Genomic DNA, 14,296 nt, shown 5'->3' with positions numbered 1-14,296 from the left:
ATGAACTATTATTAACTATAAATTAAGTAAACAATTTCAAACTTATAATTACGTCGAATCTTGAGTCAGCTGTTCGCGTCGTCCCGCACACATAGTTTTATATGCAAGCCTAATTGCAAGATACTTTTGAATTATGCCTCGTTATATTAAGGACTCGTCATGAACAATAATAGCAGAAGTGGGCAATTCGTATTTTACTTTAAAGCAAAACTTCTTACCAGCTAAATATTTTTTTGTAAAGCAAATAAAAACAGGTGGTAATAGGTAATTGCCCTATTGTGTACCTAAACAATTTAGATACTTCCTCGCTATGGCCTATTCATACGGCCCTAATTGAGGGCTAAGGTGAGGCAACAGACGGCAAATATCAAGGCGATTCCGGAGACCCATTACCCTTTACATGTTGTAATTCAAAAATCACGAAAAACTTCATACAAATAAATCGGTAATTGTCACTGATTACAAACGATTGATTAATAGCACTATCTTAAAAAAATGGCCAAGTGCGAGTCGAACTCACACAGAGAGGGTTCCGTGCGACCTAATTTTAATTGTTTTTATATTTTCAGTATTTGATATCATAGCAGCTATAGAAGTAAATGCATTAAGAAAATTTAAACGCTCTATGAGGACTCAATATAAACAGCAAAAAAACGCTGAAAATAGTGTTTTTTTGTAGCATGGCCCTCATTTATTTTCAAGTTTTTAACACGCTTTTATTAGCTTGGGTTGTATGTATGTATGTATGTATGTAACTATGTAACGGAATCTTAGAACCCAATTTCTATTCACTTTGAACGTTCAGTTTAATTATTTTTTTATTTTAAGAATTTGCTGTTATAGCTGTCACATTTCACGTAATCTGTAAAAGAATAAAGTATCTATCTATTAAGATGCATAAGATAAATCCCTGTGACAGACGGACAGACAACGGAAGCTTAATAACAGCGGAGGTTTTTACCCTTTGGTACAGAACCCTAATAAATGATAGAGGATGGATACTTGAATCGTGAATCAACAGATACGCCATTCAATATTGACACGTCAAAGGAACGTCTTTATGTACTAATACCTTCGCGGGTTATTCTCTCAATTGTACTGGTAGGCTTCTAAAGCTCAAATCAATCCTATTATCACGACTAGCTCTGTCGTAATAAGTGAAAGCCAAAATCCTATGGTTAATAACACGATGTTATTAGTGTTTGTTAGTTTTGTGGACGATGATTTGTAAAGTTGGAGAATTTATTAAGCCCTCTAAAGCCATTGTCTCACTTGTAACGAAAAGTTTGTATAGCTGTTTGGAAGGCGGTAGAACCCTTTGTGGTTGGACTCCGGCGGCACCACCACCACACCTATGTCTACCTAATAACAGCAACATTAAGCGCTGCTGTGTTCCGTTTTGAAGGGTGCGGTAAGGGAGATAGACTTTTCCGAGGTGTTCCAGCTTAGTCCTCAGGGGTAGCGGCGCATCTGTGGCCGACCTAAGGTAGGAATATCTAATCCTATCTGGGTTTGATTACAGATGTCCATGGGCGGCAGTAGCCACTTACCATCAGGTGGACTGCATGCTCGTCTGCTACTCCTATAATAGAATTGAATAGAGGTAAGCATCAGTGGCAGATATACATTTTTTATGAATTTATTTTGTCTGTGATTTTATGTTGTTTAATTTTTAATAAGTATATTTTATGAACCTATATGCAATGTGCTATATTAAGCAGTGATAGCCTAGTGGTTAAGAAACTCGGCCTCTTGATCGAGGGGTCCGAGGTTCAAATCCCAGGCACGCACCTCGGGTTTTTCAAAATTATGTGTTTATTAGAAATTAATTATCACTTGCTTAAACGCTGAAGGAAAACACCGTGAGGAAACATGCATACCTGAGAGATTTATAAAAAAAAAGTCTCAAAGGTATGTGAAGTTCACCAATACGTACTTAGCCAGCGCGGTGGACTATGACCTAATCCTTCTCATTCTGAGAGGAGACCCGTGCCCAGCAGTGGTACAATAAGGGGTTGATGATGATGTAAACTTATTTCTAGTTCCACGTCAGTAATACAACAAATGACTTAGAGCGAGTTCCAGTTTCAATTTAACGTCATTTCCACGGCCTACCACAATGATTATGCGTCACGAATGTTTAATAGAGATATAATAAATTTCAATGCACCGGCTTACTTTAGTTGATATCTTTTCTTTCTAATACATTTATAGTGTTTTAAAGTGGTTTAAAATGCGCTGGAAATATCTTTGGTTAACAAAGAGAAGTTATACAAACGGAGTTTTTCGTTTTATTTAGGGTTCCGTACCCAAAGGGTAAAAATAGAACCCTATTACTAATACTTCGCTGTCTATCCGTCTGTCACAGGGCTATATCTTCGGAACCGTAATAGATAGACACATGATTTTTTACAGAAGATGCATAACGGTAAATAAAGTTGAATATTAAAGGGGGTCTCCATACAACAAACCGGATTTTTTTCGGAATTTTTTGATCTAACTGTTAAATCGTACTAGGCAGACGGTTGAAATTTTTACAATCCGTTCACTACTATAACTGGTATTATAATAAACATAAATAAGAACTTTAAAACATATTTAAATATAGGTAATTTAATTTATTAAACGTTGTTTACGTATCATTCATCATCACCCCAACGCCAACTATTGTTGTGACATATAATTAAGTATTGTTGAAAATAATAAAATGAATAAAAGTAAGTAAAAAATATTGAACATTTGGTGGTACGGAAGCCTCCATGTGCGAGTTCAACTCGTACTTGGCGAACCTATGTGGTCTCATTCTTTGGCTTGACGGATTTTTACATATTATGTGGTGTTGTTAAATTCATCAAAATAGTGGGAATGACATGGGCTGGTTTGTTTACTATTCGGGTTATTTTTTATCATAACTCTCTAGTTTAATCATGTGTTATTCCTCTTACAACTTTGGTTAGGTTAGGTTAGGTTAAATAGCTAAAATATTTTTCATGTAACAAAGTGTAAATAATAATTAAAAAGACAGATGTAAATGTAAAAAACAATTATTTTATATTACTTTAATATCGTGCAGGTACTAACGGTTACTTAAATTATTTTAGAAAAATTTGTGAATTTGCATCTTCTAGCTTTTTTCTATTTCTTCTGCCTTTATTTCGATGTGATGTAAGATGCGTTGTAGAACTTAAGCTTATAGTTGGCAATACATTTTATGATTCCTATAAAATTTAATTGCAACTGAGAATTTATGAAGCAGTGATAGCCTAGTGGTTAAGAAACGCGGCCTCTCGATCGAGGGGTCCGAGGTTCAAATCCCAGACACGCACCTCTGATTTACAAATTTATGTGCGTATTAGAAATTAATTATCACTTGCTTAAACGGTGAAGGGAAAAATCATAAGGAAACCTGCATACCTGAGAGATAAAAATCTTAAAGGTATGTGAAGTCTACCAATACGCACTTGGCCAGCGCGGTGGACTATGGCCTAATCCTTCTCATTCTGAAAGGAGACCCGTGCCAGCAGTGGGACAGTAATGGGTTGATGATGAGAATTTATGCTATTGACAGAAGTACTTATATTGTTTAACGATTTGGTACTCAAAGCTTAGTAAGTAAACTTTGCTCTTAAACAATAATTGTTTACAAAACTCAAACATGAAATTTCACAAATGTAAATCAGGTGCAGGTAAATAGCAGTGATAGCCGAGTGGTTAAGAAACTCGGCCTCTCGATCGAGGGATCCGAGATTCAAATCCCAGGCACGCACCTCTGATTTTTCAAAAATATGTGCGTATTAGAACTTAATTATCATTTGATTAAACGGTGAAGAAAAACATCGTGAGGAAACCTGCATACGACTATAGGCGACTATAGGCTTGAAAGGATTATCGCTGATTTCCCTCAGTCTGTTAAATAAATCATGTAAATATATCTACTTTACTTTGTATAAAAAGCCCTTTACTTTAACAACGACGTGCCATGTCGTGATAAGATATACAAATTGCAGCCAGCAGCGTTTTGAAGCTAGACAAGTCAATAGAAAACATGTTTATGTATACACATCGCATTCTATTCGCTAATAGAAGCAGCCCTGAGACATCGTTAAGATTGGAAGATGACTAGACAAAATTGACAAGGAGGGAAATAGTGTCTGAAGAAAATGCATGTGAAGGGAATGTGTTGCAAGTAACGCATAGAAATTGAAGGGTTATATGTTTTAGAAATCCTCGAAGTAGAAAATCTTCGCAGTAGTAGTCTGGTGGCGTCAACATCAGACCTATTTGTCTGATATCTAGAAGATGTGTGTCTTAATGAATTCGACAGCTTTACTAAGCATTATGAACGTAGCCGCGACAATATAGATTAATCACAAGACAAACTTTTTTATATATGATTTTAGACTTTGTTCTTCAGACTTATTGCTTTCAAAAGTCAGGCAACTAAATCTCATAAATAAATCATGCAAGTACCTACTATACTACATTTTGTATAAAAAGCCCTTTACTTTAACAACGACGTGCCATGTCGTGATAAGATATACAAATTGCAGCCAGCAGCGTTTTGAAGCTAGAACAAGTCAATAGAAAACATGTTTATGTATACACATCGCATTCTATTCGCTAATAGAAGCAGCCCTGAGACATCGTTAAGATTGGAAGATGTCTAGGTAAAAATGACAAGCAGGGAAATAGTGCACTTGAAGGGAATGCGTTTCAAATAACCCATGTAATATATTGAAGGTTTAAAGGTTTTAGAAATCCTCCACGTGGATATACGGTGGCGTCAATATTAGACCCATTTTTTCTAATTTCACTTATTTCAATTAAACGAATTTCACAGCTTTAGTAATCATAATCTTGAACATATCCGCGACATAATAAATTGTTCACAAGACGTAGTTTTGTTCAAGAACCTTAGTTCTTCAGACGATAATTGCATACAAAACTCAACCAACTAAATCTCATAAATAAATCATGCAAGTACCTATACCTACTATACTACATTTTGTATAAAAAGCCCTTTACTTTAACAACGACGTGCCATGTCGTGATAAGATATACAAATTGCAGCCAGCAGCGTTTTGAAGCTAGAACAAGTCAATAGAAAACATGTTTATTTATACAAAATCGCCGGAGTGCACAGCAAATAGGGCAAACGCCGCATTCTTGATTAATGGTATTAGATTGGGAATAGTGTTCGTATAGTATTGGTCCTATGGGTATTTCTTAACAAGCCTGTTATATGGGAAAGTAACAGTACTGGGAAATATTTTTGTAAGGAGTCGTTTGAAGTATTGTGGTCATTTCTGACTTGGACAACTGTAATCAACTCCAAAGTTTTGCTCAGTCGCCCTATTAAGGTCGGCTTTTAATGACTAAGTTAGAATGCTCCCGGATCCGTGTATCTTCCTTTATACCACATAAAAACAGCGCTTGACACCGTCTTATAAAGTATATAGATACAAGTGTAGTAGTGGTACATTTGACGTGGAACCTCAAAGTCTTCTGCCATTTACATCAAGGTTATTAGTTATCCATTTCCCTATTGAGTCCTTTTTATATGATGAGAAGAGTTAAGACAATAGGCCATTAATCTGCCTAGTTATTAAGCCCGAGTATTCGAAGATATCAACCGGCAACGGTGACCAAAGCTATCCCCCACTTCCAGCCCATATTCTTCTTGTCCTGGCTGAGCCTTAGGCTCACCTTCTAAAACCCGGTGAAGCTGTACAGGTCGCTAGGACCAACAGTAACTACAGAAATCGAAAAAATAAAATAGATATCAACAAATCAGAAGAAATAATATCATTGGCATATATTTTATTGTATGTCGTATATAATATAACTCTCTGCCAATACTATAATTATATCCAACTACACAAAAGTTTGTGTTTCAAAGATAGTAACAACAAGATAGTCAAAAGCGGTTTCGAGATACGTCTTGTTAACAATTCAATAGAACAAACGACTTTATTTATATAAAATCGATAGGGATTGGTTTAATAGGGCGAATGGTAAGTTTCAGATAAATGGGAAGTGATTGGGCCTTGTTTTGCCACGGAAGTTACGAGTAATTGTATGTGTTGTAAAGAAATTAAGCTTTAAACTTGGATTAATCTATAAGCTATAAGGTTGGATCTATCATCTCTGGTCATCTCATTACTGTCTCACTGCTGGGCACGGGGTGGAACAGGTCTCCTCTTAAGCCGAGGGGGGTTTAGGGCATAGTCCACCGCGCTGGCCAAGTGCAAATTGGGAGACTACACACAACTTTTAAAACGCGTGCAGGTATACTTACGATGATTTCTTTCACAGCTTAAGTAAGTGATAATTAATTTCTAATATGCTAACATTGAAAAGTTTGAGGTGTCTAGGATTTGAACCTCGGTGTACCCGAATGAAAGGCCGAATTTCTATTAGTCTGTCACTGTTTCTACGTAACAGTAATGGATATGAAGAGAAAATAATTGGATACGCACGGATTCCGTGCTAAATATTTTTTTCTGTATTTGTTATTTTTTTAATGGCAGCTTTACAATTACATGCATGATGAAAATGTCATTTGAACTGTCCTCTTATATTGGTTCAATAGTTATTACGTAAAACGTCGGAGAGTACCAATTACTTTAGGGGGACCCCATTTATTTTTGCCTGTTTTATTTTGAGTAGTTGTTTGTTATAGAAACTTTTAGCAATACAAACTCTGTAATTTTTGGTGCCTACTGTCTGTCTTTTATGGTTCAAGAGATTCCCTGTGACAGACGGACAGACCGGCAGACAGCAGAGGACTAGTAATAGTACCTACCGAACCCTAAAAAGAGAAGGTACAGTAACATTATTTCCTACATAAGATAGATCTTGTCCTAGTTTTGAACAACATGACTCCTGTGTGGAGCGAGGCTGTGTTTCAAGTCAAGGGAATAAACGTCTTTATACAAAATCGGTCTAAATAGAGCGCGCGGGCGCATTCCTGATTAATGGCGTTAGATTGGGTACCGACCAGTTCCTGACTTGTGTTTTGTACCTATAGTACATTGACTATATTTTGATAAGAAATATTTATTCTACAAGCATTTTATGTGCTTCGCTAGTTTGTATATTTGTGAGTGTCGAATTTTGAACCAGTTAACCCCTACTGATCGAGCTGAAATTTTCCATGCACATTTGGTTTAGATGACAAAGCAGGATAGATTCGTGACGTCATTATAATTCCAATATGGCGGGTACCTCAAGATGGCGGGATTTTTTTATGTACCTCTATGTTATGGATATCAAGTGTAAGGGTTTTTTGAGCGCATTACAAAGAACAAAATTTTGTTACGAAAAAAGTTGTTTTGAAATATAAATTTATTATCATTGAAGTTGTTAATAATCTTGTATGTACTGTATGATTAAGTGCGAAATTTTAATTTAAAATACAAGATTCAAAAATTACCTGCTTCAGACCTTTAGAATAAAAGGTAGAGTTTCTAACTACTAAGCTATCTCTGCTAATTATAGTATACCTATTTTACATCGCTTCCTTCTTACGGTTTGTGCGAGATAAAACGGATGCCATCATAATATGAATAACTCTATCATGAGTAACACATAAGTGTTTATTTTAGATTTCATAGATTCATATCTGTGTACTATTTACAATTTTCTTATCACGCTTGGCATTTGATAACCGCTAAGTTAAGTTATATTTTTGTGTAACTTTAAAAATGTACAAAATACATTTTACTGATCTGTCTTACAGAATGTTCTGGGTTCGATTCTCAACCAGGTATCAAAAATAAACATCTAAATAAGTAGCATATCTGTTCTTGATTTAAGATATACTCACGTAATGTAGCTTCTGTCTAATAATTTTGTAAAAATCCTACTGTTAAACTATAGGTACGTATAGAAAATGTATTTTTCTTCTACAATTAATACAAGTTACATAACTCCCATAAACATTAGAAAGCTTTGCACAGCGAAACCCAACACTGTATGGGTCTAAATAGCGAAGTGAGTTTACGGCGCATACTTGCGGTTTGACTTTTACCTAAACCGCGGAAAAGCGAATGCGTCAGTAGCTTTAGCCACTTGTGCGTGATATGCGGTCAGGCTGGTGAACAAAAAATATGGTAGCGATATACACTTCATAAAACGCAAATCTTTGCTTATTAGATCTCAATTCATTTATTAAGATAGGGGACTTCGGGAGCGTTTGGATGCTGGATAAAAATAAAGGGTAGTGGGACAAAAGCATTAAATTACTCTATTTAGCCGGCGATGCATTGGCGACTCCTCTGGTGTTGCAAATGTCCATAGGCGACGGTTACTGCTTTCCATCAGGTAGCCCGTCTGTCTTATCGTTAGGTTAAATATAACAAAATAGCCGTTTAAATTTCACCTCTCAATGTGGGTGTTTGAGATTCAAATGCATTAACGTTGAAAGAAGACATAATGGAGCAACTTATATCCTGAGTAGCAGCGAAAAATATTAAAATGTCATTGAATACGAGAACTGAATTAGAAAAACGATTTTTCCTAAATAACATTTTTTCGAAAACCGGAGAGCTCAAAACAAACGCATCTTCAAATTCAACTTCATAAAGCAACACTGATAATTTCTAGAACAACGAAAATCTTCCAATAGGTCAGTGTATCGGCCCGTTTGAGGTCAAAGGTTGGTGCCCTTTCCACCGCTAACAGGTGATAATTGGGCCCTAAGTTGCACCACTCATGTTTCTAATTCGTATGCTGTTTGGATAAACAGTTAGTTGCAATCGGACGATGTCGCGCCCTTTGGTGAAGAATACGATATTAAACCTTTGATTAACGATTTTCTTGAGAAAATACCGTAATGAGATGTTATTTATATAATATTTTTAAAATAAAAATATTTTAGTAGAAGCTTTTTAGCGGCGCTGTGCGTGTGTATGTGTGTGAAGAGTAAAAAATGTTAAACTCGTGCGAGGTAACGTGTTCTTATTGAAAATTCGTAAGACGGTGGAGAAAACTGCAAAAATCAAGTTGTCATCCGGTGTCAGTATAGAAAAATATGCCAATGGGTGTCAGTTTCATGTTTTATTTATTATATATCATTATTTAGGTTAAGTTTCGTTAGTAAAGTTTTCACTTCAGCCGGTACTCTCGGCGTGCAACCCGTTAATTATTTTATTTTTAACTGACTTCCCAAAGACGAGAGTTTATTCTCAGTACACCTTTTCCTTTCATATGCGTATCATGGAGCGAATAACATTTTTTACGCCATCTTGGAGCGTTCGCCATTTTGGATTTTAACGTCATTTTGTTTTTCATATTCTTTTTCGAAAACCCATTCATTTGATACCTATATCATAGGGCGTATAAAAAACGGCCGCCATCTTGAGGCGTCTACAATACAAAATTAGAATGACGTCATCAATCAAATCAACCAAACAAAACGTGTATGCAAAATTTCAGCTTAATCGGTTAAGGTTAACTGGTTTAAAGTTCAGTCAACATTTGAGTCGCACATAGTAACAATCAAGCCTAAAATAATCCAATAATCTAATGCGCTGCGAACCAAGTGTGGTCCGCGGTCAACAGGTTTAGTCCGTGTAATATTTTTTTATTTATTCCCTAGTGTTAAACAGGGGAACAAATCTTGTTTGTGTATAATACCTTTATTCGTAAACAGATAGAGTTATACAGATTTTTCGAATGCCTAAACAATCTTATAATTATTATTAATATAATTATAATGAAATTTTAAAATTTTGCATGCTTCCCTGAAGCTAAGTGTGAGAAAAATTGTAATACTCCTACCAACCCACATTGTACCACATTTAAAAGCAAATAAATGAATATGAATATGAATAAGATAAAAGGTATATTTTCTATTTTGTAGTATTTTTTGATATTTAATAATGGAGCAAAACTTTCTATATAAACATTCCTAATAATTTTCAATGTAATCAAACGTAAGTTACAACAGTCCTTAAATTAGGATGGTACTTTAGATATTTTAATATCAAGTGTGGATTTAAGGAGTTCAATGAATGCCTTATGAAGGAGGTACTTAGCTGTCAATCCTTACGAGTGCGTACTTGATATTAATTAGAACAGTGGTTTTCAAAGTGTTGGTCGCGATTCCCTGGGGTATCCCAAAGCCTACATAGGTGTAGGGTCGCGGAGATCGCGAAGGCTTAGTTAGAAAATACAATTAATATAACATATAACAATATCATTAATTTTCGAAAATCATTACAAAAAAATATTTATCAAAGAATTTTGGCGATGTAACTGATGTAAAAAGTGTCTGTTTTAGGTATTTAAAAATAGTTATATTCGTTACATAATAAAACATATACCTAATATATAATTTTAAAATAGTGAACGGCAGGGGGTCACGCAGTGATTTTACACATAAAGGGGGTCGTACCACGAAAAATATTGAGAACCACTGATTTAGAATAACATAGTATTAACGCGCCCGTGAACGATGCAAGGACAACTTTCTCTTTAATTATATCTATTTAAAAGTCTAACTCATTAGTACCGGTAAATTTGATGAATGTTACTACTATGACATAACTCATTTGGTTATTATAAATCTTAATGTATTCAAGCTCGATTTTTGATGCTTCATCGGTTAAACTTTATGAGTTGGTAACAACGTTACCTACGTAACCATTAACGATAAATTTCTTTCATCAAGTCTAAATGTATATAACTCAAAGGTGACTGACTGACATAGTGATCTATCAACGCACAGCCCAAACCACTGGACGGATCGGGCTGAAATTTGGCATGCAGGTAGATGTTATGACGTAGGCATCCGCTAAGAAAGGATTTTGATCAATTCTACCCCCAAGGGGATAAAATAGGGGATGAAAATATTACTTCGTAACGCGAGCGGAGTTGCGTGCAAAAGCTCGTTAACGATAAATTTATTTTATCAAATGAATAAATATATCGGTATATTCTAATCCGTGAATTTAAGTTGCAAAATTAAAATTATTTGTATCGGACCTAATTTCGTCATTATTTGAAGCTTTTGGCTGCTAATTAACGGGTAAAAGACCTACCTCAGAATATTTACTTGCTACTTGTTTTGAACAAAGAGAAAGGTAATTTTGCTTATGAATTTTATAGTAATTGGTAAATACTGTAAAAATACTTTTATCGACAGAGTAATATAAAAATTCTAGTTTGAATTGAAAAAGTATACGGTAAATATAACATTTCTAATCACAACCATTAAACCATACCTACTTATTTATCTCTTATGAGGCTCAGCAAAAATTAGGCCGTAATTAACACCTTTATTCAACTTTATTTAGCATTATTAACTAACGATTTTGGTCAACGTAATATAAACCTGCTACACGCCTCTACAAAGAGTCAACATTTAATTCATCCATCAAACTTAAGAGAGGGGAAACATTCACACTATTTATAGGCAATTTGTTTTAAAGGTTTATAAATTTAGTTTATGTTATGTACAAAGGCTGACTGTCCTCTAGCAAAGGCAACTCGTAGGTTTAGCGAGTAGTGACTGTCAAAAGTTGTTCGGCGACTATTTACTAGCTTATGAATCTATATGGATACGGACACAAACGACTGTTGACATATTTCTAACAAAATATATACCGCTCATCGGTCGCTGTCAACAAATTGCCGATCAGCATGAAAAAAGCGACTGCTCAGTAGCCTGTACCCTTACCATGAGTTGTTACGTGTCGACAAATATGACTGTTTTGGTATTTGTTTACGTATTGGCCCATACTATTTCCAAGTTCCGACACAATCCTCTAGGGGTGCTGATTTGAAATAGTATGGGCCAATACGTAAACAAATACCAAAACAGTCATATTTGTCGACACGTAAAAACTCATGGTAAGGGTACTGAGCAACAAGTCGGTAACCTACGCGATAGTAGTTAATGGGCAGTCAGCCTAAGACCACCGAGCGCGATGGTGAAAGGACCGCTATCAGGGATCGTCGCGATTCGGGAATTCTGTGCTCCAAATGAACCGAGTTGATGGAATGTGGGGTAAATGGATTTGAATCGAGATCGGTTCGAACTTCCGCTTTCAACAATGTAAGACTATTAGTTAAGACTAACGATCTGTTTCTTTGTTGTTATGGTTTCGTCAATTACGTATAATATTTGTTTAAAATGTTTTATCATTCATAAGAGAAAGAAAACATCCTATCAATAAGTAATAAAAGCATTATAAAACTAAACATATTTTACTTTTTTGAAATCGAAAAAAAAATATTTTAAATATGACATAAGTTAATGTCATAAGAAATAAGTAAACTAAGAAGAATTTTTCTGGCCTTCTCTCAGCTTGATGTTATTAAAGGGATGTTTTGAATATCGTCGGGTAACCAAAATTAATCTGAAGTATATTTAATTATTTGCATTGGTTACTTGTCGATCCGATATAAAATATTTGAAACTTCAATTTTATTTACGCGAATGCTTGAATTGTATATAAAAACTCTAGTGCTATGTATCGCATAACTCGTATCAACAGTATAGAAACTCTGCAGGAGTGCTATTCTGTAATACCATTGTAATCTTAAAAGCTAAATCCACGATTAAGTCCGAGGCGCCGCACTTTCAAGTGTGGAAATCTATTGTGATATTACATGTGTTGGCGGTATTCTATATAACTGCTGGAAGGCTCAAATTTGTAAAATGCACTAGCATGCGTCGAGATTAGTGCCCCAAATGTTTGATTTGTTTATTTTCGAAATACACGTTGATTTGTTTATTTTGAAGGTGGTAGAACCCTTTGTGGTTACTCCTGCGGCACTACCGCCACACCTATTTCTGCCTTATAACAGCAGTGTAAAGCGCTGCTGTGTTCTGGTTTGAAGGGTGTGGTAAGGGAGACATACTTTTCGAGAGGCTTTCCAGCTTAGTCTTCAGGGGTAGCGGCGCATCTGTAGCCGACCTCAGGTTGATTACAGTCCTATCTGGGGTTGATTACAGATGTCCATGGGTGGCAGTAGCCATTTACCATCAGGTGGACTGCATGCTCATCTACTATTCCATATAATACTAAAAAAAACACAATTAACTTGTAATTTTAGCAGTCTTAAACAGCGTAAATACAATCTGTATCGAGATTCGATGTTACAGAATACGGTCACTATAGGGCTGAAGTTTACTGGGTGTCAGACATCATAATCATTCATGATTGTCATCGACGTTTATGCTCCGAATCAATTGAATGACGAATGACATTTTTACGTATCGATCCTCAATCATTCGCGAGCCAACAACAGGCTTGTTGTTGTGAAATTCTTGTCGTTCAGTAGCCTTCTAAATTTATATCAATTATCTTTCTATTGAAAATAATTTGCAAACTTCACTAGTTTTACGGCTGGGTTGTCTTGTTTTGTTGCGTCTTTTGCAATAAAGTATGCCGTGATATTTATAATTTATTCGTGAGAAAATAAGTCCATAGCTCTTTTTCTACCAGATTAGACTTGGTAGGTAATAAAATCAGCCCTAGACATCTACCAAATTATTCTGGGAATCCTCAGTATAATAGTATCATAGCAAATCAAATTATTATTTTTAAGTCAGCTTTAAATAGATTTTCGAAATTCAACAATAATAGCAGTCTCGCTTACACTCATCATAATCAATCTATCCATATTTTACCCACTTTTACGTCTTTGGTAGATAAAACTCGTCTATCAAAAAGAAAAGCTCCAAAAACCATTACGACTACATATTTTGTCATTTATTACATTTTAAAGTGTTCTCATTTTTCCCGTTTCATTATCAGAGCCACCAAGTCTGAGTACTCTATCAAGCGAAAGAAAGGAAATATTTCTTACACTTCACATATTCTAAATAGATTTATCACCCTCTCCCCTTAATAAATGTTCCTCCATAAATCGTATTGAATTACCAACAACATTACAACTGTAAAGGAACATTGCAATATTTTAGAATTCAAATATTTCATACGTATATTTTATGTGCTTAACGAAAAGCTCTTATAAGCTTTTTGTTTGTTGAAAGTTATAAATACACGGTTTTCATGACAAAGGACATACATCAAAATAACTTTACTTACGGTATAACTTATTTACTAAATAATCTTATTTACGATCGTTCATTTGTTTATGTTACATGAAGTTACAGAGTAAGTTGTATACAGTCCATCTGATTTTAAGTGGTTACTTCAGGCTTTTTACTTCCATGTTAGCATAAAAAGCGTGTATATAAAGTTCATAAGAGCTTCTTAGAATTCTTAGAATTAACGATGCTTTTTTATTTGCTATGATTATTTTAGGGGCCTCTGCATAC

General features: G+C 35.1%; 1 protein-coding gene across 2 annotated transcripts in view; it reads left to right on the top strand.

Moving 5' to 3' along the window:
• Positions 1-14,296, top strand: part of LOC140752588 (thrombospondin type-1 domain-containing protein 4) — a 122,972-nt gene that overhangs the window by 18,721 nt on the left and 89,955 nt on the right. The window lies entirely within an intron of this gene.

This window comes from Epargyreus clarus, unplaced genomic scaffold, assembly GCF_041222505.1.
Source record: "Epargyreus clarus isolate Ecla_fem2 unplaced genomic scaffold, WU_Ecla_fem_2.2 ptg000024l, whole genome shotgun sequence".
Lineage (NCBI taxonomy): Eukaryota > Metazoa > Arthropoda > Insecta > Lepidoptera > Hesperiidae > Epargyreus > Epargyreus clarus.
This window is presented reverse-complemented; position numbering and strand designations above follow the sequence as displayed.